The sequence below is a fragment of the Dasypus novemcinctus genome, chromosome 17 (assembly GCF_030445035.2).
Source record: "Dasypus novemcinctus isolate mDasNov1 chromosome 17, mDasNov1.1.hap2, whole genome shotgun sequence".
Classification (NCBI taxonomy): Eukaryota; Metazoa; Chordata; class Mammalia; order Cingulata; family Dasypodidae; genus Dasypus; species Dasypus novemcinctus.
Genome location: NC_080689.1, coordinates 62,954,623 through 62,982,276, shown reverse-complemented (window position 1 = coordinate 62,982,276; position 27,654 = coordinate 62,954,623). Strand labels below are relative to the sequence as shown.

The 27,654-nt window shown below is 46.0% G+C and overlaps 2 long non-coding RNA genes across 3 annotated transcripts; both read left to right on the top strand.

Moving 5' to 3' along the window:
• Positions 1-1,368: 1,368 nt before the first annotated feature.
• On the top strand, positions 1,369-18,062 carry LOC131274007 (uncharacterized). 2 transcript variants are annotated; one of them, XR_009181205.2, is made up of 3 exons: positions 1,369-1,659; positions 13,399-13,432; positions 17,169-18,062. It is a non-coding gene; the product is annotated as an uncharacterized lncRNA (long non-coding RNA). The 2 variants fall into 2 exon arrangements; XR_009181204.1 differs by lacking the exon at positions 1,369-1,659 and having other exon boundaries at positions 13,360-13,432.
• Positions 18,063-19,930: 1,868 nt separating this feature from the next.
• Positions 19,931-27,427, top strand: LOC131274006 (uncharacterized). The gene is made up of 2 exons (XR_011646169.1): positions 19,931-24,816; positions 26,111-27,427. It is a non-coding gene; the product is annotated as an uncharacterized lncRNA (long non-coding RNA).
• The last annotated feature ends 227 nt before the right edge of the window (positions 27,428-27,654 follow it).

The window sequence follows — 27,654 nt, the reverse complement described above, 5'->3', positions numbered from 1 at the left end:
CTGTGATGCCAGGGCCCTGCCTTCCCCCTGTTTTTGCTCGCTGGACCTAACAGTGTCACAGCTCCCCAAAGTGTCTCAGACACGTCACCTCATAGCTTTGCACAGACGGGCTCCTCAAGGGGGAGCCGAGTTTGTCCTGACTCTTCTAGCAGGTTTTGACAGGAGAATGGGCAAGGGCTTGTGGACTCGGTACTTCTGGAGAAGGAATGGGAATGAGTGGGAAGCCCTGGGTGGGGGGAGAAGGTGCAGGAGTGGACGTGAGGACGCTAGAGCAGGAAGGAGCTTTCCCTGGCACTGGCCAGGGACCGCCTGCTGGTGGTTCTAGGGCCCTTGTGGTGGGTTCTCTTGGTCAGTGTGCAAAGGGGTCACGTGGGCTGCTTGTTTCCAAACTTCAGTTCTTGGTCTCACCTCCAGAGACTGAGCTCGGGCAGGCCCCATGGTGGGGTCTGAGGGCTGTGGTGGTTCAGGTCCTTGGGGGAGCAATGATCTGGGGGGCCGTGACGGGGGCTTGCCCTGCAGACACAGCCTTCCAACCCCTTAGAGGGAGTGTTGACTGAGGGGAATTTTGGGTGCTGGTAGCGGGCCTGGGGGTCTAACATCCAAGGTACCCTTTGATATGCTGCTCCTCGAGGGCACTCTTGAGAAACACTGCCAGCAAGTGTTAGACCCCGAAGCTGCCTTTTTAGGTACACTGTCATTTTCCGTTTGAAGATGAGACCCAGAGAGGTCCTGACTTTATCAAGGTCACACAGCGAATTAATGGCAGGACTCAGACTGCAACCAGGTGTCCTGGCTCCGCATCCAGTTTCCTCCTCACACCTTTTCTTGAGGAGTGGGAGGTCACCGAGGATGAAGGGGTGAGGCGAGTTAGTAACTAGAATTTAGGGAGCTGGACAAGTCCCATAACCCCAGCGGGCTCAGCAAGACAAAGATTTTTGTCCTAGTTGGAAATGGAATCAGAATTAGTATAGGGGTAATCTTGGCTTTGAACTTAAATTGTCCAATAGTTCCTATAAAAATCACTAACAGCGTTATTTCTAAGCCCAGGATGTACCTACTTCCTGGACAAAAACCTTCTAAGTGAGGCTTCATTTTTCACCCAGGGAGGATTCAGATTTCCCCCTGGTAAGTTACTGCTATTAGCTCTGGGCTGCTGTGAGGGGCTCCCTAGTGGGTGAAGGTGGGCGTGAGAGCAGGGGAGCTGCCCGCGGGGGCCCGGGACTGCGGCAGCGCGGGGCGGGCACTGCAGCCCCCGCCCTCCCGGCGCCCGCCCCGCGGCCCGCTAGAGGGGGCTGTGCGGGCGCCGGGGCGCGGGCTGTCGTCAGCGCGCACGGGGAGGAGCGCGTTTCCTCGCAGCCCGGGGTGGGAGATGGATTAGTTCTGATGGCAGCACTGTAAGGGAGGCGCTGGAAGGAAAACTTCGTCAAGGAGCAGCAGCCTCTGTTGTCTGTCATCCCCACTGACCCGAAGAAGCAGCGAATGGCTGGGGGATTTCAGGCAGATGTGGGTAGAGAAACCCTTTCGGCCGCTCTGACCAGCGCGGGACTACAGGAGGGGTAGGAAATATTGTCCTGCAGGTTAGCTGGGTGGATTTATTCAGCTGACTTAGAGGAGAATCCTACAGCGAAGACCAGAGATGGATGCGATGCCGCGCAGGAGGTAAGACCCTTAGGCTTGCCTTGGTTTTGTTAATTTTCATGGAATTCTCGAGCCTTCCGGCATCCCTCCCCTTCCCAGAGCTGCTGGGTCCAGACAGAGGAGTGCCCTCTCTGATTTTGTTCGCATCCGCGCTGCATTTCTTCCCAGCGAAAGGGTATGTATTTCACACCTACTGATTTCTGCTCATGTAACATTGGAGGCTTTTCAGAAATCAGGGCTGCCAGGCGCTGGTCTGCGCATGGGGGGCTGTGGGCCGGTTTGTCTGGAGAACGACTTCTGCCTGGGGCTTTCCTCTGGGTTCCCTGCCTTCCTGCTTGGCCTCCGCCTGCGGCGCCCGCAGCGCGGTTGCAGCTGCAGGTGAGCAGGTGCCAGGTCTGCAGCCACTAGCACTTTGATAAAGGGAGCTGGAAGGTGACCAGTCCCCAGTGGATTTGGATTTTTGTGCAACTCAACCACTTTGGAGGGAAACAAAAAACCCCCAAGGTCCCTGAGGAGGTCTTGACAGTCTGTTGATCTTACCTTCCGTCTCCTTTCCTTGGTTTCCCTGCCTCCCTCCCCTCCTCCATCCAGGGAGGCAGCGGGGAGTCCGGGACCAAGTCTGCTGGTTTTGATAGCCAGACCGCAGAGTACCTGGTGTTGGGGGTGGGGGCAGGAGGGGGATGGGAAGGGCAGGCAGCTTTAGGGTGCTGAGCAGGCGCTCTGGTCTGGCCTATTGTCTTGCCTTTTTTCTTCTCGATCCTAATCTCCATTCCCTAAAAATGAAAAAACTCCAGCCCACACCCTATCCAATTCTTCCAGAAACTCTCATTTATCTACAACATATGACTATTGGTCATGTGTTTCTTTACACCCACTCCTTCCTCCTCTTCCAGTTTGTCGGTCTAAGATTTAACTGACTCAAATGAGCCTAATAATAGAAACCAAATTTCAGTTTCATAAATGGACATTCTGTGTCTTCTGACTAACCCCTAAGGAGGGCTGGTCTGGCCTCCCGACAGAAGCAAATGCACTGGGGGTGCACTCAGCTCTTCTCAGGTTGGAGGATATGAAATGTTTAACTTCTGCAGGGTGAGGTGTTCTCATTATGGGATTTTGAAATTGTTTTAAGGGAAAGTACTTGGTCAAGATATGAAGTGATATGGCTAAAGAAAGTAATTGTAGAATTTCAGACTTGAAAGTAAATCCTCCCACTAGCACGTAAATAATTTATAGTAGAGATTTTTAAAAGGGGTTTAAGTTATTTGTTAATAGTTTTACTTCATGATGCCCTGCCTTCTTTTTTGTAATGTGAGCAGACTCTTCTCAAGGCCAGACCAGGATCTTGCCCAGCCTGCCTCACTGCCCCCAGTCTCCATTCCCCCTCCAAATAGGGCACAAGTGAAAGCAAACTGTCTATTAGGATGTCCATATATTCGGGAATCCTCTAAAGCGAGATTCTTTTTGGTCCAAAATCCATAACTCTATGTTGGTTCTTAGATACTAGGTTGCCTAGATCTCCTAGAAAAGGGCTTGTCACATACACAATACACACAAGTGACTGAAATGACCACATTGTAGTTTCTAGGCTTGGAGCAAATTTGCTCTAAGAGTTAGCATAGTGCTGGACCTACCAAACCTCAACTATTCTTTTTTTTTTTTTTAAGATTTTTTCATTTCTTTTTTCCCCCTTCTCCCCTCCCCTGCCCCCAGTTTTCTACTCTTTCTGTCCATTCCCTGTGTGTTCTTCTGTGACCGCTTCTATCCTTAGCAGCAGCACTGGGAATCTGTGTTTCTTTTTCTTTTTTTTAAAGATTTATTTATTTATTTAATTCCCCTCCCCTCCCCCGGTTGTCTGTTCTCTGAGTCTTTTTGCTGCATCTTGTTTCTTTGTCCGCTTCTGTTGTCGCCAGCGGCACGGGAAGTGTGGGCGGTGCCATTCCTGGGCAGGCTGCACTTTCTCTCGCGCTGGGCGGCTCTCCTTACGGGTGCACTCCTTGAGCGTGGGGCTCCCCTACGCGGGGGACACCCCTGTGTGGCAGGGCACTCCTTGTGGGCATTAGCATGCGCATGGGTCAAGGAGGTCCGGGGTTTGAACTGCGGACCTCCCATGTGGTAGACGGATGCCCTAACCACTGGGCCAGGACCATTTCCCTGTGTTTCTTTTTCTTGCATCATCTTGTTATGTCAGCTCTCCTTGTGTGCGGCACCATTCTTGCACAGGCTGCACTTTCTTTTGCACTGGGAGGCTCTCCTTACAAGGCCCACTCCTTGCACGTGGGGCTCCCCTACACGGAGGACACCCTTGTATGGCAGGGCACTCCTTGCACGCATCAGTACTGCACATGGCCAGCTCCACACGGATCAAAGAGACCCAGGGTTTCAACCGGGACATCCTGTGTGTTAGGCAGATGCCCTAATCCCTGGACCAAGTCCACTTCGCCTCAACTGTTCTTAAGAGCTCACAGATGATCAGATGTTTGGCAGAGGGTTTAGTGTGAAGACTTTAAATATATATGTAAGACCTTGGCAAACATCTATTTATCACTTTGTTCTAAAGGGCTTTAAGGCAGTCTATAGAGATTCATAAAATATAGCAAGGCAGACTAAGAAGATGGGAAAGAAAGAAGGAAATTAAGTGTAGAGACACAAAATAGTATTAAGAAGGAGGCTAATACAAAAACACAAGGATAAGATCCTCTTCACTTGTTATGATATGCAAGAATCATTCAACTGTAAATTTTCTAGCAGCGCACACAAAAAAGGAAATTGACCAGTCCGTTGCTCATGTTTTATTTATTCATTGTCTCATGCACTCACTTATTCAACAGACATTTGGTGAGGGCCTACTGTGCCAAGTTCTGTGAGAGGTACAGTGAAGCAGACAGACATCCTAATGGCACTTAATAGGGCAGAAAACAGACTGTCTCTTCAGATAGCACTTCAGACATTCATCAGGAAATCTCTCTAATAATCCTCTAATTACACACTGTGATAATAGCTATGAAGGGAGACACAAAATATACCATGTCCAGAAGATGAAAACACAAAAAGACACACTTCCTAAGGGAAGCACAACCATTCCTGATTCCAAGACCATGCTTTTTCCAAGCATGGTACATGTCATTTCCTTGTCAGATGTAAGGATTAGTTTCACAGGGTCATTTTTTAATAGTGTCCCTCTCCACGAGCTCCCGCTACCCTCCTGCAGCACCATCAGATTGGGTAGCAGCTCTCAGCCCCTTTCTGGTTCTGAGAATATGTCTACCGAGGGGTCTGTGAATTCTCTCAAATTAGTGGCTTCATTTCAATCACCCTGATGGCAAGCCTAAAACAGACGCTGGGGCCTCTATTTGCTGCTTATTTTCCCAGTTGAGCCAGGGGCAGACCTGGTGACCTTGGCTCACTGGCAAGGGTGAAGGGGAGAGGAGTATGAATAGACGCGTGTGGGGGAGAGGAGGTGCCCAGGCTTGCACAGGCTGCACCTGGTGACCACTGCCCTATCAGCAAAGAAAGGAGCTGTCTTATGCCAATTCTATCTTCACGTGGATGAAAGTTGCTGTAATTTACCAGCAGCAGGTTTGGTAGTAAAAGCATAATGAAAAAGTTCCTGTTGCTGGTTTCCGTAGTAATGGGTTAGATCTCCATGTAATGCAGATCTAGTAATGCTGCAAAACCGACCTTGTGTCCAGTAGCTTGAGGCAGATGTTTTGGTGTAATGGTTTAGGGGAGCCAGACTGCCTGGCTTCAGATCCTGCTTTCCCCTCACTAGCTGTGAGACTTTGGGCAAGTGATTCAACTTTTCTGTTCTTCAGTCTCTCTTCTAATGTGGAGATTAGTTTCTGGTAAATCAGTATTTCATGATTAATGAGCAGATTAATAAGTTATGTGTGAGAAGTGTAGAACATATGTAAGGTTCAATATATCTTAGCTATCACTATTTTCATTAGTATGTACTGATACCATTTGTGTGGTCATTCCAGAATGGTTTCATAGAGGTTTTCATTATGGCATGAGATTACCTTCATGGAGTAAATACATATGTGAAGTTAATATTTCCCTGTACAACATATTTTGTGTGGTGTGTGTCAGTATTACCAAAGTCAAAACTTAGAAAAGGGAAGCGGACTTGACCCACTGGATAGGGCGTCCGTCTACCACATGGGAGGTCCGTAGTTCAAACCTTGGGCCTCCTTGACCCGTTTGGAGCTGGCCCACGTGCAGTCCAGATGCACACAAGGAGTGCCCTGCCATTCAGGGTGTCCCTGCATAGGGGAGCCCCATGAGGAAGGAGTGCGCCCCATAAGGAGAGCCAAAGCGTGTGAGGGAAGACCCTGAGAGGGGCTTGGAGCCAACTCCCTCCTTCTGGAATCCAACCGCTAGGGGGTGTGTGCACCGTGTCCCCCAAGCCCCAGGCTGAGAGGTGGTGTTGACCCAGGAGTGGGGTCTTTCAGTTCTACAGACGCAGGCAGATCCCTCATTCCAGAAGTTTCAGTCCCACCTGGGAGACACCACCTGGCCACCACCTGTGGAACCAGACAGTGAGTAGCCACGGTGGAAGGGAGGGAGGGCGGGAAGGGAGCCGGTGTCAGGAGGCCCAGAACCCAGGACAAGCCTCTCCCCTGCCATCCCCAGGCCCCTCAGTGGGTCTGACCTCTTTAGAGGAGGGCATAATCTTTTTCTTTTTAATGTAGCTATAAGTATAATGTGCATCTCAAAGTGCACATAAAGTGCACAGTCTAATATGTTTTGATATGTGTACACCCATGAAACCATCACCACAATCAAGATGCTGAACACATTCACCACCTGCCCTACCTGCACCATAGTTTGTAACCCTTTGTAATCCCTCTGCTCAGTTTTCCCTCCTCCCCAGGCAACTGCGGCTCTACTTTCTGTCTCTGTGGATTAGTTCACATTTTCTCCTTATAGACATATAAGGGATTGACTGGACATACTCTTTATTTTCTTCTCTGGCTTCTTCCACTCAGCATAACTATCCTGAGTTTCACCCATGCCATGGCATGCACAGTAGTTCATTCCTTTTTATTGCTGATCAGTGATCCATTTAATGGCTACGCCACGACTTACCCACTTAGCTGTTGACAGAATTTGGATTGTTTCCAGTTTTTTATTTCAAATAAAGGTGCTGTGAACATTCATCTATAAGTCCTTTTATTGAATAATCTTTATTTTATCATGGGTAAACACCTAGGAGTAGAATGGCTGGGTCATAGGGTATGTGCATGTTTAACTTTTTAAGAAACTGCCAAGTTGCAAAATGTTTGTAGGATTTGTAGTCCCACCCACGGAGATGAGAGTTCCTTCTCCTTCACATCGTTTTCAGCACTTGGGATGATGGGTCTTTTTCATTTCAGCCAGGCTAATAAGTAGGTAGGAGTGATATCTCATAGTGGTTTTAGTTTGCATTTCTCTAATTACTAATGATTTTGATCATTTTACTTCGTATAGTTAAATATGTCACTGAAAAAAAATTTATCCATTCAAACTCTTGTCTAAATAAAAAATGAGTGTGTCATCTTGTTGAATATTGAGAGTTCTTTATGCATTCTAGACACAAGTCCTTTCTCAAATGTGTGATTTGCAAATATCTTCTCTCAGTCTGCTTGCCTTGCCCGAGGTCATGAAGGTATTCTCACATTTTCTTCCAGAAATTTTAAAGTTTAGGTCAATGTTTCATTTTGAGTTAGTGTTTGTGTAAAGGCGTGAGGTGTGGATTGAAGTTAATTTTTTAAAAGATTAATTTAATTAATTTATTTATTCCACCCCCACCCCCCGCCACAGTTTTCTTATTTCTGTGTCCAGTTGCTGCGTGTTCTTCTGTGACCAATTCCATCCTTATCAGCTGCACCGGGAATCTGAGTTTCTTTTTCTTGTGTCATCTTCTTGTGTCAGCTCTCCTTGTTGCAGTGCCACTCCAGGGCAGGCTGCACTTTCTTTCATGCTGGGTGGCTCTCCTTACAGGGCACACTCCTTGAGCTTGGTGCTCCTCTACATGGCACGGCACTCCTTGTGCCCATGAGCACTGCGCATGTGCCAGCTCGACACAGGTCAAGGAGGCTCGGGGTTTGACGAGGACCTCCCATGTGGTAGGTGGTCACCCTATCTGTTGGGTGAAGTCTGCTTCCCTAAAGTTCATTTTTATTTGTTTGGATATTACTATTCAATTGTTCCAGGGCCATCTCTTGAAAGGATTATGTTTTCTCCACTGAATTGCCTTTGCTTCTTTGTTGAAGATCAACCCTGACTTCCTGTTCTGTTCTCACACCTCCAAAGGCCAGGTGGTCTCACATGTCCCCTAGCCAGGGCTTGAGGAATAGGGCATGGATCCTGAGGGGAGGATGGAACCAGGCGGTGACCATGGATGTGTGAAATTGAGTCCTCGCACATGAGGAGAGCCAAGGGTGATGGCAAGACCAGGGGCAGTGGCAGGTGGGCTTGCTGGGAAAGACCCTGCAGAGGAAAGGGCTGCAGTTTCCTTAAACGGCCCTGGTGGCCAAGATCTCTCACTCAGGGCTCTCATATCCCCAAATTGCTCTGAAGGGACTCTTGTCCTCTGTTTTCTGTAGGGGTGCCCAGCCCTTTCAGAGGCAATTTCAGCTCAGAGGCCCCGGGTGACCTGAAGGTGTGGCACCCCTCCATCATAGCACTGTGAATTGAACAGGGGCCTTCTGCCAGGAGCACCTATTTTGTTCCTGTGGTTTTTTTCCCCCCTGGAATTCGTAATCAGAAAATTTATGTTTGTGTCTACATGGTTTCAAGGAGTAACGATGATGAATCAAGAGGCTCAATGGTTGTTGTACAAATATAGCTCAGGACTAAACATGGGCCTTATTCACATCTTCTTTTTCTCTATGACTCTTCTAATGGTGAAATTTCTGTGGAATTTAACTTCAACAGCTCTAAGTTATATAATGAGTTATTTTCAAGTTCAGTTACAACAGCAAAAGAACCCAAGCCTCACCAGCATGACTTTTGGTGTGTGTGGGGGTAACTAGTTTACAGTAAGCAACAATTTCAATGCTTTGGATCCGTTAGTTCATGTGTGATGGCTAATTAGATCTTTGGCTATTGCTTGGTCCAGGGTCAGGGAGGGCACAGGCCATTGGTGGTGCTCTCAGGGCCATGGTGTAGGATCTCCACACGGAAAACTTTAGAACACACTGGTTGATCTCTGTGCTTCCCCATGAAATGGGCCTCTTTGCCCGACCTCTGCATTTCCTCCCCTGAAGATTCCCAACATTTTGGCCCAGTGGCTGAGATAAAGAAGCTCTCCAGCTGTTTAAAGAGCATTCTAACACCTGGGCTGTGGCGATGCAGATGCTGAAGTACAAGGTGGACAATGTCTGTGCTCAGATCCAGACGCTTAGCAGCCACATGGAAAACACCAGTGCTGACATCCGGATGGTCAAAGGAGTTCTAGAGGATCCTGGCACCTGTCATATCCAGACCCAGATGTTAAGGAATTCCTTGGAGGGGTCTGATGCTGAGATACAGAGCCTAAAGAGAGCTCTGGAGAATGCAAACCCATTGAATTCCCAGACCCAAGATTTCTTACAATCAGAAAATACCAGGGTTGTACCCCACATATGAAGCCGAGGCCTAAAAAATGCCAAGGCTGAAATTCAGGTGTTAAAGGCAGGTTTACACTTTGCAAATATGAGTTTACAGAATGCCAGTGTTCAGACCCACCTTTTGAAAGACAACCTGCACAAGGTCAGTGTTTTAAGGACCCAGCACCAGGTTTTAAGCAGCAGTTTGGAAGGGCCCAATGCTGAGATCTAGAGGCCCTGGGGAGGTCTGGGAAATGCAAGTGCTTTCAATTCCCAGACCCAGAACTTTATAAAAGGCAGAGTAGACAACAGCACTTTTGAGATCCAGTTATTAAGAGGTCGGTTGGACGGGGCTGGTGAAGTGATTCAGTTGTTAAAAAAGATTTGGAAACTGCCATTGCCCAGACCCAAATGACAAAGGGCAGGATGGAGCAGACAAAAGTTGATGTCCCAGGAATAAGAGCAGTATTGGAAAATGCCAGGGGAGTTAGAGACCCTAACACAAGGAATGAAGGGTGCTGCCTTAAATTCCCAGACCCACATGTGAGAAAACAGACTGCAGGAGGCACAGGCTGAGATCCAGAAGCTACAAGTTAATGTGAGTAATACCAACTCACTAAGCGTGAAAATCCAGGAGCAGGAGAGCAGCCTGGAGACCCTCCGCGCAGCCTTTGCTTCACAGGAGCAACTACAAAGGACCCAAAGTAAGTGGTAGGGAGAGTCCACCATGCAGAGGGCGGAGTTGCTGGGATGTTTCTGCCCATTTAGCCTCAAGCATGTGTCCCCTCTGGGAAAGAGCAAGGGTGGTGGAGAGAGGACAAATCCAATAAATGCCGCGGCTCCTCTGTGCCCAGGCAGTAGCGCAAAAGACATGAGAAACTATGTCCCTGCTCTCAGGTGGCTTATAATCTCTCCACAAAATTTCACCTTTTGCAAACCAGATCTTTGTGATGAAGGTGTGTGGTAATGGCAGAGTGTACTTGTAGGGCCAGACAACCTGTTTGTGACCTCCAGCTATCACAAACGGTGTGATCCTGAACAAGTTCCTTACCTTTGCTGAGCTTCACCTGCACAACGGGGGCAATAGGATTTGCTTCACAGGGAGGATCAAATGAATCAACATACGTAACGCACTTAACCTTGTAGCCAGCATTCGCACATGTGTCTGACAAAACTTTCATGAACATCTACCATGTGTCAGGGGGTTAAAGATGAATAAGACATGATGCCTGCTCTTGAGAAGGTTACAAGATGCAAAATGGAGACAGACCTGTAAGCAAAGTCATATAGATTGGTGGAAGAGGTGTTAAGTTAGAAGCAAGTACTGGGAACTGAGAGGGGGGGAGGCAAAAAGAAGGGGAGAAGGGACCTTTTGTGGAAGGGCGGAAGGAAATCTATTATCTTTCTATCTAATCATCTATGTAATCTATCTATGCAAGTTTCAAAAAGCAAAACCTTTCCTGCATGAACTCTGACATTTTATATTCTATTCTTTAAAAAAAGAGCAAAGCTTGTGAAAACTGATAAACCAAATTTATGACCCACTAATGAGTTGGTGATTGCAATTTGAAAAACCCTGGGCTAGAGGGGTGGCCAGGGCTGGAGAGACACGGGCTAGATTGGAAGTCCTCTGAGTAAGCTTGGCTTTCATCCTCCAGAAAATGAGGAGCCACTGAAGGGTTTTAAGGAGAACCCTGAGGTTCTGACTTGGGTGACTGAACAGAGGGGTCCCCAACTGAGGAATAAAGGAGGAAGAGGAGCAGCAAGGTTTGGACATGCTGGCTGCGGTGCTTTGGGGGACATCCAAGTGGACGTCACCTGCAGGCTGTCTGGAGTTGAGGAGAGAGGCCAGGACTGCAGGCATAGGCTTGGGTGCCCGGGTATGTTGGTTCTGGTTGCAGCAGTCGGAGTGGGTGGTTTGCATGAGACAAAACACAGAAGAGGGCTTAGGGTGGGGTCAGGAATCAAGGTTCAGGGGTCAAGAAGGGAAAGACGTGTGGGTGAACCAACTGAGGACAGGGGATTTGGGAGATGTGCATGTGGGAAAGCCAAAAGAGGAGAGAATTTCCAGATGGGAGTGGTCAGTTCTGGCACATGCCAGAGAGGCCATGTAAAATAAGAACCGAAAAGCGTCCACCGAGGCTAGGCAATTAATAAGTCATTGGAATGAAATTTCGGTGGAAGCAGATCATGGTTGTTGGGCGTGAATCGATCAGGTGTATAAGTCTGTCAAGGAACATAGCTGAGAGGGAAGGTGAGAAGGGGGAGGAGTAAAATTCAAATCATCTATTCCTCCATTACAACATCTATCTGTTAATTATAGACAGTGTGGCAAATATTTAAAAATTGCAAGATGAGAAAAGAAGCATCAGTATTGCCATGAAAATTTGCCTGCTTTCCATCAGAACCACTTGCTAATATTTTGGTGAACTTGAGAGTGAGTTTCTAGATTCAGATAGGCTTCACCTGAGGTTCAAGGAAGGGGAACAGGAAAGAGGTGGAGGCTGAAGATAGGGAGGACAGTCAAATGCACGTTGCATGACTGGCCTTGAAGGAGGTTGGGACGGTACTTGAATCTCTGAGGCTGGGAGGGGAGCAGGTGTGGAAGCTGGTGTCCATGTGCAGCTGTGGAACACAAGACTGCGAGAGCTAGTGTTAACCACATCTCTTTTGGGGTGGCATAGGAGGTCACTTGCTAAGGAGGAGGATGCCTATAGGGAGCTGGGGGAGAGAAGGGATGGTTGGGAGAAGCTGCTGGAGAGATGGGGGCTGACAAATGAGGACTTGGCAGGCAGTGCCGAGCCCCTGCTCTTTCCCCTGTTTCCAGTTGAGTCTAAGGAATCACTGGCCATGCAGACCAGTGCCTGGAAGTCTTTCCTCCTTCCTGCCTCTCCTCGAGCCCCACTGCTGCCCTCCTGCTTTAGTATGGACTGAGAGGTGCTCCTTCCTGGCTGTGCATTGGAGTCACCCAAGCACATGCCTGGGACTCATGTACAGAAATCTTATGGATTTTGGTCTGGGATTTAGCCTGAGCACCACGAAGTTTTAAAACATGGGCAGTCAGGGTGCAGTATCATTACTTTAACTTTTCCTTAAAGGGCCAAATAGTAAAATTGAGACATGTGGGCCACAGTCTCTGTCAGGGCTCCTCAGTGCTGTCCTCTTGCACTGCTGAAGCAGCCAAAGAGAACGTGTAAATGAATGGGTGTGTCTGCTGCTGTGACACTGTTTATAAAAAGAGGCTGCTGGTGGGCCCTAATTGGGTTGGGTTTGGATGACTGGTTCTGAGGCCTCAGAGCATAAGAATCACATGCGGCCTTGTTAAAAACAGACGGTTCAGAAACAATTTCAGAAAAAGCAGTTCTGCGCTGTGCCTGAGAAGGGGCATTTCTGCCACATTCCCAGGAGGCGCGATGCTGCTCGTCCAGGGAACACACTTTGAGAACGCCTGGTCCACGCTGTCTGTCTCTTCCTGAGATCTTTGCATTTGGGTTCTGATGGATGTTTCTGGCCCAGATGGGATGGTCTTTTTTTCCTGTTGTGCCTTCACATTACACCACTTTGAAATATTTACAGTGCAAACCTGAGCCATTGGGTAAAACCCTTCAGGGCCTCCCATTGCTCTCAGGGAAAAATCCAAATTCCTTGTTATGTGCATAAGATGTAGTGCTGGAAGCCTCTCCAGGCTCCTTTCCCACCCGTTGCATGGGGGCCATAGCCCAGGTTTGCACATGTCAGCTCCAGCCATGTGGTTTCATGCCTGCCTGCCTTTGCATCTGCCACTTCCCCTGTCTGGAAGGCTTTTCTTGGACCTGATCACCTGGAAAATCTTCCTCAGTTTTTTTTTGGATTTTTAAAAGTGATTTTCTGATTAAAAATTTTAAATTTTAGAGCAGTTGTAGGTTTACAGGAAAATCCTGTGGAAAGTTCAGAGCTTTGCCCATGATTAACATTCTCCCTTAGTGGGTATATTTGTTACAATCGATGAACCAATATTATTATAATCATATGATTAACTAGAGTCCATAGTTTAGAGTAGGGTTCACTCTTTGTATTGTACAGCTCTTTGTTTTCTTAAAATTTTTTTATTGTGGTAACATGTATATAACATAAAATCTCCCATTTTATCTATTTCTGTATATACAGTCACCAATATTGTGCAACCATCGTCATCTTTTCTGGCTGGAAGCTTTCCTTGGCCCCAAATAGAAACTCTCTACCAAGTAAGTATTAATTCCCCATTCCCCATCCCTTCAGTTTTGTTTTTTTTTTTTATGACTCATCTCTAGGAACATCTCATCCTGGACTCCCTTCCTAAACCCCACCCACCACCCAACCCAGGTAACAGAGATGACACCCTCTTTCGTGCCTCTATTCTAACCTGTACGTGGTGTTTAATTAGTGCATCTTCTATACCCTTCTTATATCTTTCTCACTTCACAAGACTGTAAATTCCTTGAGGGCATGAATCGTGTTTTATTGGTCTTTTTATAACAGTCCCTGGGTCATAGAAGCTTAAGAATGTCGAGCAACGAATGCATGAATGTTGAACATATGAATGAAGAAATGAGTGTTGTGGTACCATTTTAAATAGCTGCAGTAGAGATGATGTTACAGAGCAGGATGTGGTGACAGGGAGGGAGGAAAGAGCTGAGACTTGGGGCTCCTGGTGACAGGATGAGCTCTTAGTGTGTGACACCTGTGAGGGCAGGTAGAGCAGGTGATGAGGAAGTCCTGGGATAGTCCTGGGTGTGGGCAGCCAGAGTGGATGGAGATCAAGTCAAGGAAGTAAGGGAGTCTCTGGATGGATGGACAACTTCCTAGACAGATGGTGGGAATTGAGATGGAGAGGACTGTACGGTGGCAGCAGTGAGATGGGAAATAAAGTGACAGGATCACAAAACACATGTCTCAGCAGAGAGTTTTTCCGGGTAGCAGAGCCGAGTGTCCCAGGAGTACTGAGCCAGGCGTCTTGAGCTGCCCCTCCCTGGTTAATTGGGTAGTGGGATGGAGGCATGGTCTCAGCAGCACCTGCCCTTGGGGAACCAAACCTCAAGGACGTGGGTCTCAGTAGCCAGCTGCTGGCGGGTTCAGGAAGGCCAGCTCTGGGACATCTGCCATCAGCCCCTGGTTCCCTCTCCTCCCACCTCTGCTGCAGCTCAGCTTCTCTGGCTGCTCCTGCAAGGCTGGAAGTTCTTCAGGGGTAGCTTCCATTACTTTTCTGATGTCAAGAAGTCTTGGAGGAGGCTGAGCAGTTCTGTGTGTCCCAAGGAACTCACCTGGCATCGGTGTCCTCTGAGGAAGGGCTGGTGAGAGCTGGAGGCTTGGGGTGGTTCTGACAGGGTTGGTGTGTGACAAGGGACTTTGGTGCTTTGACCTTCTTCCTCTAGGGGAGGGCACAGCCCATAACCTTCATGTCTCCTGTCAGGTGGTAACAAATACTGAATTCCTCTGAGCATCTTGCACTGGAGGCGGAAACCTGGACAACAAACCCCACTGTCCTCATGACTGAGGGGGATTCCCGGAGCTCGACAGATGTCAGCAGCAGGGCATGTCAGAGGCGGGTGGCAGGGCAGCACTCTGAGAGCATGAGGGAGCATGCTTTTCCCTCAGCCCCTCAGGTCCCTTTGGGCTTCCTCTCCTGTCCTCAATCTTGATTTTTTTTTATCCCCCCCCTTGAGGCTTGCTTGCCGTCTGCTCTCTGTGTCTATTTGCTGTGCATTCTTCTGTGTCTCTCTACTCATTTTTGAATTTATCCCACCGCATCCTTGAGGCTTGCTTGTTGTGTGCTCTCTGTGTCCATTTGCTGCGTGCTTTTCTGTGTTTCTACTTGTCTCCCTTTTTGCTGTGTCACCTTGCTGAGTCGGCTCTACATAGCACTTGCAGGCCAGTGGCTCTTGGTGATGTGCGGGCGAGGCTGCCTTCACAAGGAGGCCCTGAGGCATGAACCCAGGGCCTCCCATATGGTAGATGGAAGCTCAACTGATTGAGCCACAGCCACTTCCAGAATCTTGACTTTTTAAAATGAAGTTGAATGTTTCATTAGTAGGATATTAAGCAATAGTTACACTATTATAGAAGGTTTATGATAACAATGTTACCCTTGAATTACATAATTTTTAGAAGTAGTTTTTATTTTCAGGTCATTTTGTGAATTCTGAATATAATAACTAGACTGTAGCCTATGTCGCAGAGTGCTGTGAAAAAAAAGAAACACCCTGTATTATGTTTATCTACAATCATTTGAAAGTTTATTTCAGTAGTATAGCTGCAACATGTAGCTTTTCCATTGATATTACTACAAGTTGCTATTTTAAACCTCTATCCACCACAATTTAAAATAACTATTCTGGATTAAGTTGCTTCACATTAGTTTATTTTCATTCCTAAATAGATGTTACATATTTCTCAAATGCTGCTCCATTCCTTCATTGAACAATTTCTGAAGGTTTACTCAGTATCTTCTTCTTTTTTTTAAAGATGTATTTTTTATTTTATTTATTTCTCTCTCCCCCCGCCCCAGTTGTCTGTTCTCTGTGTCTATTTGCTGTGAGTTCTTGTTGTTGTTTTTGTTTTTTTGTTTCTTTTTGTTGTGTCATCTTGCTGCATCAACTCTCTGTGTGTGCCGTGCCATTCCTGGGCAGTCTGCACTTTCGTGCTGGGCGGCTCTCCTTATAGGGCGCACTCCTTGCGCGTGGGGCTCCTCTCGTGGGGGCACCCCTGTGAGCCACGGCACTCCTTGCGCACATCAGCACTGTGCATAGACCAGCTCCACACGGGTCAAGGAGGCCTAGTTTTTGAACCACAGACCTCCCATGGGGTAGGCAGATGCGCTATCCACTGGGCCAAGTCCACTTCCCCAGTGTCTTCTTGTTACCACCTGGGTAACAAGATTTGTTGACAAGTCCTGGATTTTCTGCAGCAACTTAATAAATTTCTATTGTTTCTCCTGATAGAGGAGAATAGGATTCACTAGTAGCTTTTGCACTTTCTGAAGCACCCGGCTCATCTCGTTTGTTCAGTTTTGTCCCAACTTTGAGAAGATTAGAGGAAACAACATGTCTGAAAGCTTCCTGTGCAAAACCGCCGAGTCCCGCATTCCAGCACTGTTTTCTGCTGTTATCTGTTCATGCTTGCCTGGGAATTTCTGCACTGAGAGCAGACAGGGCCGGTGTGCAGCATCCGGGTGGCACCGGCACCCCCCCACACACCCCCTGGTCCACAGGTGCAGATCAATCTCGATTTTAATGTCAGTCAATCCCATGGCTGTGGAGGGCACGTGAGCAGGAGACCCAGGCTTCCTGGGAAGGCCAGGCACTCACATTCGATTTGAGGAGCACCAAGGCCATCGATGCCCAGGGTGGCCATCTGGTGGGGGTCAGCATCAGGATGTGTCAAGGTTATTAACAAAAGACCTCACTAGCTCTGGTCATTTCAGTTGACATGACCACCCAGGCCACAGGGTGCTCCTGAGACTGTTGTGTGGGTGTGAAAAAGGCCGTGCTGCTTTGTAAAGCATCCTGAGAAGCTCTGGCCAGATGTTGTCCCAGGACAGCACACCTCGTATCCAGGGCTGGGACTAGGTAGGGAAAGTCACGTGACGGGATGCTGGGCCTCCCCGAGGGGCCCTGGCTGCTGCTTAGACCCTGGACACACCAGGGAAGGTGCAGGGAGGGGTCCAGCTCTGCAGGGAAGTGCGAGTTCTGGGGTGGAATTTGAAAGGAAAGACCCCTCCCCTCTCTTCTCCCCAACTTGCTGCCTCACAGACACCCTCCCCATCCTTGGATCATCAGTGACTCAGGATGTCCTCCCCAGACCCAGGTCTGCAGGCATCGCAGCTCTGTCCCTGTTCTGGGGCTGCAAGGGGACTGGGGAGCCGTGTCAGTTTAGCTCCATGTGCCATAGCAGGGACAAGGACCACTGCCTGTGTCTAGCTCAATAACGTCCCTCTATTTCCAGGTTTTTGAGCAAGGAGCAGCTGGACAACTGGCAGCACAGGAACGGGCCCACAGAGGACTGTGTCCATACTCAGCAGATGTGGAATGACATATACTGTGATGCCACCTACCAGTGGGTCTGCAAGAAATCCGTGGGTCACGATGTGGCCTGAGTGCAGAGCAGAGCGGGGGGGGGGTCCCTCCCGGCGGCCAGCTCTGGGCCTCCTATGTGCTGCCTGCGAGCCTCTGGCCTCCACTTGCTCTCTGGGGCTTCCACTTGGCCTCCTGGGTGTCCTGCCTTGAACTGTTGTTTAACCCTTTTGAGGCAGGATAGATAGGGACCTAAGGAGGAAGGGTAGAAAAACCTAATAAGCCTGGCAAGAGAAACTGAGGCACTGGCCTGCTAGCTAGCATGAATGTGCTGAGCACAGGGGCAAATTAGGAAGGGGCAGCTAAGAAGCGCACACCCTGCAGCTTACAGCACACAGCGCACACCCAGCGGCTCTGTGATCAGGAGGCAACCTCATCACATGGTGGAAAGAGGGACAAGGCAAGGGGGGCAGCACCCCCACCCCACCCACTTTCAGGTTACCTCACGCCTCATTGACAGTGACCAGAGGCCGATCACCAGCGGTCAGCACAGCCTGCAGAGCTCGTGGACAGCAGCCAGAAGCCAATCACCCCCCACCAGCATCCCCTAACCCAGCCCCTAACCCATTAAGGGAATCGGATCACCTAGTAGAGTTCCCCTGCTGTGTCTCAAGCATGCCAATCAGGGCACACCTGGAGTCCTGTACCCCCATAAATCACGGACCCCATGGTAGAACTTTGCATTTCCCCCCCTTGCCTGCATCCCTGCAGGTATACTTTCCTTCTCTTTCCTCAACCCCATTAAATTCTTTGCTTGCCTGATTAATCTGTGGCTTGTCCTTGAATTCTTTTTTGAGAAGAAGCTGAGAACCTAGATACTGGTTCTGATCACACTTCAAGACATTGACCCCACATAAGCAGGGGGACCAATGGTGTGCCCTGGTGTGCTCCTCAGTGTCCACCTCCACAACCAGCACAGGCTGTCACACAGCAGGTCCTCAGTAAACACTTGAATGAATGAAAGCCCTTGGCTTGTTAATTTTTTTGGTTCTATTTTTCTTTATTAAAAAGACATGGAAAAACATTTGGGTCCTTACTGAAAATGGAATTTTTCTTGTTTCCATTTCATTATTGTTGATGCAGACATTGCACATCTTTGTTAGGACATGATACTTTATTCTGATTAAAGAAGGATCATTCTTTGTTCCAAACACAACAGTCTTGAATACACTTTCAGGAAAATTGGCTATGCTCTCCCTAAATCAGTTCCTTGTTTCCATTGCTTAAAGCAGAATTCTGAGTGGGATAAAACCTGGGGTTGAACTAAGGTGACATTCTCACCTTGTCTAGGTAAAAGGCTCCTGAGGAAGCAGATGCATCAGCATTTTGAACTTCTAAATAGTTCTAGTATCAGAGGTTAGAAGACTTGCTTCCTCCCGGGGTCAGCAGCACTCTGGCTGGCTGACAATTCTCAGGTTGCTTGACTTTCTGATCTTTTGAAGATGCCCTCTCCTTTGTCTTGCAGCTTCCATAGACTTCCAGATTCTAGCTCCTCCCCTTGGCTTTTGCTCGTTTATCTCTTATAGCCATTGTGTGCATGCACAGGGAACACTATGCAGAATTCTGGAGACAAGCCTCTGCAGTGTTCCTCCTCCGTAAACTTCCTCTGCTTTCAGTCTCCTGAAGCTCCCATCCCACTTGGACCTTGCCTGAGCTCAGTGAGACTGTCATGCCCCATTTGAAAAGCCCCTTCTTGCATGACCTGATCCAGAAAGAGCCTCCAGGAAGAAACGCAGGGGTTGGAAGGCTTCCTTGTCTCAGTTTTGCTCTGCCTGTTCAATATCTAAAAGCAATTATTTCATGTATTTTGTCCAGTTCCCTCATTGCTTGCAGCAAAAGGGCTAGTTGAATTATTCCACCATAACCAGAAGTGCTAATTTTGTCTTTGATGATACCTTTTCTTGAACAGAAACTTAATTCTATGGTACTCATGTTTATCAATCTTTTACTTTATGGCTTCTTCGATTTTTTTTTAATCAATCTTAGAAACTCCTCTTCTGTGCCAGGATTGAAATAACGCTTTGCTATTTTCTAGTTCCTATATTTGTTTATTTTTACCTTTATATGGTTAATCACCTGGAATTTGTTTTTGAGACTATTGTGAGATAGTCATCTACTTTTGCTCAAATATTAAATCATAACCTGTTCTTCAGTAATTTGGAAAGCCAAGTGTTAATGATTTGAAGTAATTAACAAGCTGTAGCTCAGTTACCATCATATGCGCTGGGGAAAGGCTACCCCCTCCCTCATAAGCCTATATGTCTAAGGATATTGCACTTCCCTGCAGTTTAAACAAAGAAACCAGGTAGAGGCAGGAGTAAGGGAGACAGAGATCTTGGCTGTGTGCATATCAGAAGGAGAGGAAAACCTTCAGTGCCTGCATGTCAAAGGGAGATAAAGAAACCCTTTACTCCCTACAGATCTAAGAAACAGCCAGTCCTCCAGCTTTCCAAGAAAGCCTAACTCCCTATCCCACTACCCTCTAGCCATACAAGGGAAATTTTTCACTTCTAGGGCTCCCCATTGGCCCCTGCACCTCACTGGGTCCCTCACCCCTCTCCCACTGACCATCATTTCCCCACCTAGGAAAGTTCCGTATCAATTCAAAAATTCAATTCCCCCCCTTCCAGCAGTGGGCTGAAGTCTCTCTTCAGACCCCCACCATGGTGGTTTTGGGGCTCAAGTCTGTTCTTCAGACCCCTTCCGATGGGAGAGCTCCTCAGTCAATTCTCTGCCTGTGGTCATATCAGTCTCCATGTCCCAGTGAGCACTGTTTTTCTCCAACACCAACTCTATCTAATATGAAATGTATGAGCTTGTTCCTGGATTCTTGACTGCATTTCACTGAGCTCACTTTTCCTTTATTGGAACCACACTGTTTTCATTGTTATATCTTTATGTTTTGTTATCACCTGGGGCAAGCCCCTCTGGCTTTTTCAAAAATTTCTAGCTCTGTTTTTGGCCAGGTCTTGGTGACTGCTGAATTTCACTGAAGGGCCACAGGTGGCTGGCTGGAACATTCCTACATGTTTTTCTTTATTGCTCCTTTTTCTGAAGTCTGTCAGTTTCATCACAAAGGAGTCCTCCAGTCTTTTGCTAGAAAGATAGAAGCTCAGCTGCCAGTCTTCTACTGGCCTAGTGGGGTAAGGAGACACGGCATTTTACCATTTGGTATAGAGATGTCTCCTGAATCCCTCTGCTTTCAGCCTGGCTGTGCAAAACTCTCCTGGTATAAACCTCCTTTCTCTTCTGTAAGGGGCTAATGCCTGGTTACGGGAGGTAGAGGAGTGAATGGGTATGTCTCAATGGTCTCCATAAAACTCTTATAAACAGTTTTCCTGTTTTCAGCCTACCCTGCCTTTAGAGGTAATGGATACTTGTGAGTTGTGAGCTTGCCAGTGTTCTATAGCATGGATTGTCCCACTTTTTACTCACTCCCCCCATTACTGCTAAATCACTTACCATTCATTTACCCATTGCTAGCCTCCAAACTTTTGTTGCCATTTCTTGTCTTCTGTTAATTCCTCTTCCATTGTCTTCATCCTTATGGGCTATTCTCTTCTTTATTCCTTTACTGTCATTATAATTGTTTCTGGGAGGAAGCAGCTACGAATGTATATATTTAATCTAGCCCTTTTAACTGGAATTCCATGATATTTTCTAATAAGGTATTAGGATACCAGGGAATGGCATTGAATTTTGTCTATCTCATATGTAGCCACCTTAACCAATATAGACATCATAATTTTTATTCATTCTCATATTTGTTTCTAGTTAATTGCATTGAGTTTTCTGTGTAAATGAAATTCTATGCCAATAATGATAACCATGTTTGTTCTTTTCCAGAATTTAGACCTTTTCCTTTTCCTTTTGTTGTTGCATTGGTAAAGCTTCCAGAACAGTGTTGCCTGGAAGGAGTGATAGTAGACCTTCCTGTCTCCTTCCTTCCACTAATGTGACTGTTTCTGGTTTTGCACTATTGTTTATTGCTTGTTGTTGGTTTTGGATAATTACCCCTTATAAGGTAAAGAAAATTCCCTTCAGTTCCAAATCAACAAGAGTGTATTTTTAAAATTAGGATTGAATGTTGAATTGTACAAGTGGTTTTTCAATGTCTATCAAAGTACTCATCATTATCCCTTACTCTGTGAACATATTGATCACATTAATAGTTTCCTAATGAGGAATTATCATTGCGTTTCTTGAGTAGCAACCTCTTTGGTTATGGTATATTATTCTCTTAGTATGTTGCTGGATTTGAATTCCTGATAGTTTAGTCATTGCTTTCTTTTTTTTTTTTTTTTCATTTACTGTTGTGGAAGTGGAGAGAGATTCAATTATTTGCATATAGAAAGGCCAGGACTCTGGAATGATCTTGGGAAGGAAAAAGATTTCAGTAAGGACAGCAGGACTCAGGACTTGTCTGTTCAAAACCCGAGCTGCAACAAGATTTTCAAGTTCCTTTTGCACAGGGTGGGGAGTCACATGGTGATTTTATGAAAAAAAAAATGACTTTCTTTGTTAAGTGTTTGCCTGAGTACCAGATAGCTTTTGAGTTAGCATAAAGGTTTTGAATTAACATATAGCCCAAATTCCCTCTGGATGCAACTTTGAATACACATCCTTTCTGAATATTCAAAGTCTAAAGGGCCTATATTACTTAATTGAATTTCTAGGCACAGTTGGATACAGAATTAGATAATTTTGAATTCAAACACAGGCTATATTTTATTTCCCCTTGAAGCAAAGTTTAATTTTATTTAAGATTCGGCTTCCCTATTTTGAGAATCTCTCTGGACTGACTGGTATGTATATAGAGTTTGCATTGCTAAATTGTTTCCCAGGACTGGAGTGGTTGCCACGATTATCAAGGGCAGGGCTGCACCTTCTCACTGTCCCTCAGGCACAACTTAGTTTTATCTAGGAAGAGATAAACAGCCTCCCACCCATAGCCTGGGGGCCACTGGCATTTACCTGCATTTCCTGTGGCTCCAGATCCATCTACTAATTTTATTTTACCCTTCAAGGGTTTATACTTTTGTCTTAAAGAGGTGATGAAGGGCGATGCTCTCTTTTCTGTAACTACTTCCTGCTGGCCTTGGCTTGTAGTCATTCCGTAATGTAAGAAACAAAGATTAGATTAGTTTTCATATAAAGGAAGAAAATATTTTTTAATGTAACCTGGCAGCCTACTGCCTCAGTCTCCCACTCCCATGTTAAGCAGGAAGAAAGGAAATCAGCTGAAGCCAGTGCTATAGGCAGCCAAAAAATGCCCAAGAAAGACCTAAGTCAATACCAATTCAGCACTAAATTCCATTCCTTATTTGGCAAAGAGGAGCAGGTAAAAACTAAAATGGTTGGAATGTGATGATGGAAGCGGTGAATCACAAACTTTTGCGCGGGAAAGTTAGATCTTCTCCGATAGGCTGTCACTTCTTTTAGTATCCAATCTGGAGAAAGAGAGGAAGGGCTTGCGTGCTAGGCTTAGGGCTATAAATTGTGGCATTTTTGTTTGCTTGGTGCACCAGCCACGTTTTCTGGTTGTGCGCCCCTTCTTGCAAGATTGAGAATAAATTCTTTTCTTCTCCACAATCGGGTGAGCCTTATTTTCTTCCAGAAGAAGATTTTTTTCCAACAGGTTTGGGGGCTCATCTGGGATTCTGAGCCTTCAGAGAGCAGACCCCTGGAGTGGACGACGAGAAGGCACGCCCCACTGTTTAAGTGGTCTTGGACTCCACCGGCAGGGGCCCCACTTCTTGCAGCCAAGAGGCCCAAGAACAGACGCTTAGATCTGCCAATTGTGGACCAGAAAAAGGGAAGGGAAAATCTTCCTCTCGTTGGCCAGGTGACACCATGCATGGACCAAGGTAACAAGAAAGGCTATTAAATATTACCTTGGTGGATGGGAATTCTAATGAGTCTGAGGTTCACTGTGTGTGCCTGAGAATTGTGACATACGGTGGGAAGTGAGTGCAGAGTCCCGATTCGCATTTCCCTTCTCCCTTGAGGGAAAGGGCCAGAGACGGACAAAGCAAAAGATTCATAAGAAAGAGACCCAGACAAGATTCAGAATGGGAAATAGAGGCAGTCGGTCAACTGGGAAAAAGCAGAAGGGGGTATGTGCAGGATCCCCCAGAGACATTCCTCCAGATACTCCACTAGGGAGGATGTTAAGGCATTGGACCGATAGTGTTTGGACCAAGGGAAAAGACAAGAAGAAAATGATTCAATACTGCTGTTGTATCTGGACCAAGGAAAGTATTTTATTGCCTGGTGTATTCTGGCCAAAATATGGGTCAGATGAGGATTGGCTTTGTGCTGACCTTGTACTGTATGTTAATGGAAAAATACCCTTCTCCAAAGAAGAGTCTGACTATGCCAATTGCTGGTTAAAGGGAAAGGGGGCCACTTTCTATCCTGTGAAAGCTGAAAATCCAGGCTCCAGGACTAAGCTTGCAGAAACTAAGGCTGCAGAAAATAAGGCTGCGGAAACTAAGGCTGCAGAAACAAAAGCTGTAGAAACTAAAGCCTGGGACCCCCTGTCTAATCTCCCTCCTCCACATGTTCCCCCTCTCCTCCCAGGAAAAGGGTCATTAGACATGGAGGGCCCAATAGAACCCATTCTAAACCCTTGGGAACTGGAGAATCAAGCAGGGTCAACAGCCACACCGGTTACCACCCACCAACAGCTGAGGAAAGAACTGGAAGAGTGTAAGAAAGATATACACAGTTTTCCATTCACCAGAGCATCTGAGGAGAAGAGAGTGAAAAAACAAAACTCCATTCAGCCATTGTATCCGCTGAGAGAAGTCCCAATGGGGCCAGGGGAGATTGGCTATGTCAATGCCCCAGTGACAAGTACTGAAGTAAGGAACTTCAAGGAGGAGATGAAATCTCTAATGGAAGATCCAGTGGGGCTGGCTGAACAAGTAGATCAATTCCTGGGTCCTAGATTATACACCTGGCCTGAACTTATGTCCATACTGAATATCCTCTTTACGGGAGAAGAAAGAGGAATGGTGTGGAGGGCAGCTATGAAGGAGAGGGACAGGCAGCATCCACCTGGACAGGGGGTGATGGCAATAGAACAGAAGTTCCCAAACACAGACCCTAATTGGGATCATAATGACCTGGGTGACAGAACACAAATGAAAGATTTTAGAGACCTCATTATACAGGGGATCAAATTGGCCATACCCAAATCTCAAAACTTGAAGAAGGCCTTTGAAGTAGCCCAGGAGAAGGATGAAATGCCCTCTGCTTACCTGCAACGATTGAGGGACCAAGTGAGGAAATATTCAGGGATGGACCCTGAAGATCCTGTGGCTCAGGGAATGTTAAAAGTCAGCTATGTAAAAGGTTCTTGGCCTGACATCCAGAAGAAGATTCTGAAAAAAGAAGGATGGATGGATAAGCCGTTGGAAGAGTTATTGAGAGAATCCCAGAAAGTGTTTGTAAGAAGAGAGAAGGAAAAGCAGAAACAGAAAGCAAAGGTGGTGATTAGCAAAGTCGATCAAATGGTAAGAAAAAGACTGGAGATGGGTCAGGGAGGGAATAGGCAGAGGCAAGATAAAGATGCAACTTGGTCTTATTTAGATAAGGGGACAAGGAGAATGCAAGGCTCTGCAGGGTGCTCTGACTGGGAGGATGGGTCATTTCAAAAGGGATTGCCGGAGTTTAATGAAAGAGAGTCCGGTAATTCCCCTCATGAATTTTGAGCATTCAGGGGGTCTGAGGCTCCTCACTTCTAAAGCCCACTGGGAGCCTTTAGTAAATCTAACGGTAGGCCCATGTCATAAAAAAATTACATTTCTAGTGGACACTGGCACAGCCTGATCCTCTGTGACTTATCTCCCCAGAGGAACCAAATTTTCTGGAAGTTCCCTTACAGTCTCATGGATAAAAGGAGAAGGATTTGAGGTCCCCATTCTTTCTACCACTAATATTTGTTAGGTAGACAATCAAACTGTAAGCCCTTTGTTGTACATCCCAACCAGGTAGAAACATGGAGAGACCCATCATTTCCTATATTTGTGAATGAAATGCATGTGTTTCCTGGGCCTATAGATGACAGACTACCCTTAAAACTTGATGAAGAAGGGAGGAAATATATAATCTTATCCTTCCTTTTGATCATACACCATTATATATTGGAAAAAGTCCTCCTTGCATGCAAACAAAAAATTGGACTATGGTTACCATGACAAATAATGGTACAAAATTATTCATAACTTTGTTTCCTTCATATAATTCTTCAGTAACTGAAAAGCAAAATGATAATTGTCCACCCGAAAATCCTGAAAACAGGGATGGCAGGAATGCCATATAGGAAGAGGATCTGTCATTTTTAATGATTCCTATTGAATAGTGAGGGAAAGTGCTTCTATGGAGACCCACAAAGAATATAATGGTAGATTTATATGGTATGGACTTAACAAGGGTCAACAAGTTAGACATATGCAATATCCTTTTTCAGAATCTCTATTCTTGGGTGAACAAGTGGTATATACTAACAATTTTACTGTTTGGAAATGTAAAGGAAAATGTTTACCAACACCTTGAATTAATGACACCTATAGTCTTAATATACATAAAAACTTGTGGAAAGTATTTCTTGGAACTGCCCCTGCTTATGAATGGATTGATAATTACAGTCAAACAGGTTAATATCTACAATTAAATCAAATCTATCCATTGAAAGCATGTGTCAGGGATCCTTTCATATTCATTATTGGAAAAATAACTATAAAAGATAATACCTTGTTTTATAAAAATGGTGCCTTGTATACTTATCTGTCAGAAAGTGTGTTGCAGGATTGAGACACCGTCACAATAGCCAGAAGACGACGAGGTATATGGATTCCCATGCAAATGAACCGAATATGGCAGTCATCACGTGAAAGTCAGCTATTGCTACACATGGCGCAAGAAATCATGAAATGGACAAAAAGATTTATTGGACTCCTAATAATTAGTATAATGGGACTAATTGGAATCATCAGAGCTGCTGCAACTGCTGCTGACGCTTTGCATGAGACTGTTCAGACTCAATAATACGTGCACAATTGGCATAAAAATGCTAGTGATTTGTGGCATAGCCAAGAACACATTGATGAACAGTTTAATAATCGGGTTAATGATTTAGAAATAGCTGTTTTGCATATTGGAGATAAATTGTATAATTTAAACTTGTTAAGGGGATTGAAATGTGATTGGAATGAAAGCCACTTTTGTATTACTCCTCTTGCCTGTAATTCATCTGATATAGAAAAAAAGATTAATCATTTGCTAGGCCAGAAAAGTAATATCTCTCAGGAAATAATTGACTTACAAAGAAAAATATTAGAAATGTCTCAAAATCAAATTCATGTAGCCAATATCAAGGATATTTTCTCAGATGATTCACATATTACAAAATTTAACCCAGTTACTTGGTGGAAATCACAGCATTTCCTGTCAGCTTTAGGAATAGGGTTAATCATATTTGTTCTGTTGCTCATGATTCTTGCCTGTGCTGGACACTGCTTTTGAAGAACATTGCAAAGCATAATAGCCAAGAGACATGTGAATAATCTGGTTCTAGGAAAAGCACTTCAAACACTTCCCCTAGTCGAAGAGCTTGGCTGGTAGTCAATGACGGGTAAGACTCTCAGAGGAGGGCAACCTAAGACAGGCACAGTCACCTCGACTAAAACAAAAAGGGGAGATGTTGGAAACTGAGGCACAGTGGCCTCACAAGGAGAAACGTGCTGTCTCCATGCTAGTACTGTCTCCATGCTAGTGCTGTCTCCATGGCTATGCTTGCACTCTCAGGAATGCAGTAATTAAGAGTTCCCATCAAATGGGATGAAGCAGTTAAAGGCTGAAAGAAAAGATGAGCACATACCTTTTGTAGTGAATAGAAAACATAGACTTTGTACCTTCAGATGAGATTTTTAAAAATTCCTTAGACTATGGGTAATTCTGACAGTTAACTGCATGTTACTGTTTGTTGTCACATAGGCTATGTGTTGCTCCTTGTTCTCACATTAGCTACATGTTCCTGCTTGTTATCACGTAGATTGGGGTATATAGAGAGCTCCTTGTAAACAATAAAGTTGTCTGATGAGTCTCTACTCGCAGACCCCCTGATCGCAGCTCTCTTGTTCTTTCTTTTTCTTTCTTTCTCTTTCTTTCACTCTCCTTTTTTATTTCTTTCATTCCTGATACACTTCAAGCCCAAATCTCCAACAATCCCCAAAGAAATTGGAATCGCTGTATTCTCTGAAAAGGAAGTAAAAGAACTAGAACAACTGGGGCAACCTTAGATAACCAAGGGAAGTGGCTCCTCCCAGACAACCAGTAGTTGTTGAATAAGC